We start from the raw sequence: 4,684 nt of genomic DNA on the forward strand, positions 1-4,684 counted from the left end.
TGCACAAACGTGCATGCCCCATGTAGGATTTCTCTGCCATTCACAGGTTCTGCTTCCCAAGGCCTTGCTGCAACCTTGACACTTTAACTGATTTAGCGCCCTCCAACATCTACTCCAACAGGACTGAGTGGCATCAGTCCCAAGTGGACCTGTCTTCTTGACATTAGCTTCCTCATTTTATATTTTTCCTCTATGAGCACTAATGTTTGGCACCAGCCACTCCAGCTGCCTCTCCTTACCACCATATTTGTTGCTAGTGGAGTTTAGACTGCTCACACCACTTGAGATTTAAATAGATATTTCCGGGAATATGAACTTACCAGGTTTTCTCATATTTTCACTACAGCCCTCTTTTCCTGGCACATAGAGCCATAGAACAACTGCTGTCTCTATCTCCTTCACTATGGCCCCTTGAATTTGAACCAGGCAGGTTGACTTCAGTTCTGCCTGCTCCCCTACAGATGAGGCCCTGATCAGGAGGCTCTTGACCAATAAGGCAAAGAAAATCCCATTGTATTCTTATTTCCTATCTCCAAAGCAGAGCCAAAGTCTTGAGTGAACCCAAGTGTCACTTAAGTAAAACTGCTGTAACATATTTATGCATTTCAGTTTTTAATAAAGGTGGACCAAGATGGAGTGAAAGAGGTTGAATTTACTCTCTTGAAGAAGAATAAAAGAAATAATTGTTTTTAAGACATTAGAAATCAGGTAACAAAGAACAGGGATCCCTGAGAAACAGGAAACAAACAAGCTCAGAAGCAGTATTTAAAGGGAACAAATGGTTTCCAGGAAGCTTAATTGCCTCCTAGAACAAAACTTAAGATACTTCTCCAAATACAAAAATATCTGGCACCCAGAAAGAAAATATTCACAATGTCTGGCATCCAATCAAAAATTACCAGGCATGCAATAACAAGGAAGAAAACTGATTTAAACTGACCCACAAATTACACACTTGGTAGAGGCAGTAGACAAGGACTTTAAAACAGTTGTTAAAGCTGCGTTCTATGTATTCAAGAAACCAAAAACTATATCTCAGAGGAAAAATACCCTGAATGGGACTAAAGGCAGATTTGATGCTGCAAAAGAAAAGATCAGTGAACTTGAAGACACAACACTAGAAACTACACAAAATTAAACTGAAAAAAAGATAATTTTTAAAATTTTTTAAAGATTTATTTATTTATTTATTTGAAAAGCAGAGTTACAAAGAAGCAGAGAGAGAGAGAGAGAGAGAGAGAAAGCTCTTCCATCCACTGGTTCACTCCCCAGATGGCCACAATGGCCAGAGCTGCACTGATTTGAAGCCAGGAGCCAGGAGCTTCTTCTGGGTCTCCCAGAAGAAGAGGGAACTTCTAGGAACACAGAGGTCAGAGGGGTTGCAAAAGCTAACTATTGATTCAGGGGAAAACACTGCTGTGATTAACAACAAGGATTCTAGTTAAGGATTATCATGCTTTACTTGTAGCAGACCTTATCCCGCCTTCCCACCCGTTCCCAACTCTCTCCCAGAACCTTCCCAAACCCTCTGCATTCTTAAAGTCCTTCCTCCCTATGCGGACTCGTTAGTTAAGTAAAATAGCCCCAGCTACTAGGTGTTGCTGCAAGTGAGTTGTTAACACGCTTAGGCCCTCCACAGAGTGCAGAGGCCTAAGGACTTGGGCCATCTTCTACTGTTTTCCTAGGCCATAGCAGAGAGCTGGATCAGAAATGAAGCAGCTGGGACTCGAACCGGTGCCTATATGGGATGCCGGCACTGCAGACGGAGGCTTTACCCCCTACGTCACAGCGCCAGGCCCTTTTTTCCACTTCTAAACTGTGGTGTTTCCACAGTGTTTCCACTTACAATCCAGCTCTCTGCTATGGCCTAGAAAAGCGCTAAAAGATGGTCCACATCCTTAGGACCCTGCACCCATGTGGCTTCAGATTGGTGCAGCTCTGGCTATTGCAGCCATCTAGCGGATGGAAGACTTCCTTTTTTCTCTCTCTCTCTCCTTCTCTGTGTCTGCCTTTCAAATAAATAAATAAACCTTTAAAAAAAAACTTCAACATCCATTAATGATAAACATCTTGAACAAATAAGTAATAAAAAGAATATACCACAGCATAGTAAAGGCTGTATATGACAAACCTATACCCAACATCATATTAAATGGAGAAAAGCTGAATTTCCTCTAGGATCTGAAACCAGAAAAAGATGTCTACTCTCACCTCTATTATTAATATAGTGTGAATTTTTTAGCTGTAGCCATTAGGCAAAAGAAATAAATAAAAGGTATTCAAATAGGAAAGGAGGTAGTCAAATTATCTATCTTTGTAGATGACATAATTCTACATATAGATAAACCTAGAAGAGTCCCCAAAGAGATTGTTAGAACTCATAAATGGGGACCAGCGCTGTGGCACAGTAGGTTAAAGTCCCAGCCTGCAATGCTGGCATCCCATATGGGCACCAGTTCAAGACCTGGCTGCTCCTCTTCCAATTCAGCTCTCTGCTATGGCCTGGGAGAGCAGTGGAAGGTGGGAGATGTCCTTGGGCCCCCACATGCACGTGGGAGACCTGGAGGAGGCTCCAGGCTCTTTGCTCCTGGCTTTGGATCGGCTCAGCTCTGGCCATTGCGGTAGTTTGGGGAGTGAACTGGTGGAATAGAAGACTTCTCTCTCTCTGTAACTCTGTCTTGCAAATAAACAAAATAAATCTTTAAAAAACAAAAAGCAGAACTCATAAATGAATTCAGTAAAGGTGAAGGACACAAACACACAAAAATCAGTAGTATTTTTATACAGTAATAAGAAACTCACTAAGAAAGAAATGTTAAGAGATCCCATTCCTAACAACTACAAAAAATACCTTGGAATAAATTTAACCAAGGATATGAAAGACCTCTACAATGAAAATTACAAAACACTGATGAAAGAAATTGAAAAAGTCATTTAAAAATAAAAGACTTTCCATGTTCTAGGATTGGAGGAACTAATTTTTTTTTTTTTTTTTTTTTTTTTGACAGGCAGAGTGGATAGTGAGAGAGAGAGAGACAGAGAGGAAGGTCTTCCTTTTTTGCCGCTGGTTCACCCTCCAATGGCCGCTGCGGCCGGCGCATCACACTGATCCGAAGCCAGGAGCCAGGTGCTTCTCCTGGTCTCCCATGCAGGTGCAGGGCCCAAGGACTTGGGCCATCCTCCACTGCCTTCCTGGGCCATAGCAGAGAGCTGGCCTGGAAGAGGGGCAACCGGGATAGAACCCAACGCCCCAACTGGGACTAGAACCCGGTGTGCCAGTGCCACAAGGTAGAGGATTAGCCTGTTAAGCCACGGCGCTGGCCGGAACTAATTTTTTTAAAAGGTCCTTATAACCCAAAGTGATTTATCAATGCTATTCTTCACAAAATTAGGAAAAACAATCCTAAAAAAAATGTAATGTGTATAAGTAAAATTGACAATTTGAGATATCTTGATTGTTTACAGCCCTTGTCTCTACTGTTGAGGAACAGTGTTACTTTCTGCTTACTATTTGTTGAGTTTTCTTACTTAGTGTAGGGTTAATCTTATAAAATAAACTGTAAGTAGGTCATTGTAAATATTAAGGCAGATTAAGAAAGGAAGGAGGAGGGAGGGTGACAGCATGGGTAGGAAGCATGGTAGGTTGGTGAGTATCACTATGCTCCTAACTCTATGTCTGTGACATACATGAAATGTGTTCACCCTAAAAACTAAATTAATCAATTAATTTTTAAAAAATCATGTGGAAGCGCAAATGACCTAGAATAGCCAAAACAATTTTAAACAAAAGAACAAAATTGGAGGCATCACAACACCAGATTTTAAGATATACTAAAGAGTTATTGTAACCAAAACACATGGTTATGGCATGCTAACAGACACATAACCCAGTGCAACAGGACAAGGTCCCAGGAATTAATCCTTGTCTCTACATCCAATTGTTCTTTGACAAAGGTGTCAGAAACATATGCTAGAGAAAGGATAGTGTCTTCACTATACAGTGTTGGGATAACTGGATATTCTTATGTAGAGGACTGAACTTTGACCTCCACCATCATCACCTTCCACCTGAAACAAATAAACTTAAAATGAATCAAAAATATAAAAGTAAGACTCAAAATTATAAAAGCACTAAAACAGGGGAGAAACATTGCAAGACATTGCCACAGGCAATAATTTTTGGATAAGACCCCAAAAACACAGGCAACAAAAGCAAATTAGGCAAATGGGATTAAATAAAACTAAGAAGGTTCTGCATAGTAAAGGAAACCAAAAAGTAAACAGAAAACTGACAGAATGGGAGAAACTATTTGCAAACTATCCATTTGACAAAAAAATGATACCTAAACTATGTAAGGAACTCCAAAACTCAACAACAAGAAAAACAAACAATAACATTAAGAAATGGACAAAGAATTTAAATAGGCATTTCTCAGAAAAAGAAATATAAGTAGCCAAAAAATACATTTAAAAATTCTCAATATCACTAGCCATTAGGGGAATGAAAATCAAAACCACAATGAGGTATCATTTCATGTCAGTTAGACTAACTATCATCAAAAGACAAAAATAAAAATAAAAAGAAAGTGTTGACAGAAGACTTTTCAGCAGAAATAATGCAAGAAATGGTGTTTTTGTTTTTCCACAAAATGACATGACTGTCTATAACAGAATCTCAAAATAA

This window comes from Lepus europaeus, chromosome 2, assembly GCF_033115175.1.
Source record: "Lepus europaeus isolate LE1 chromosome 2, mLepTim1.pri, whole genome shotgun sequence".
NCBI classification, from domain to species: Eukaryota; Metazoa; Chordata; class Mammalia; order Lagomorpha; family Leporidae; genus Lepus; species Lepus europaeus.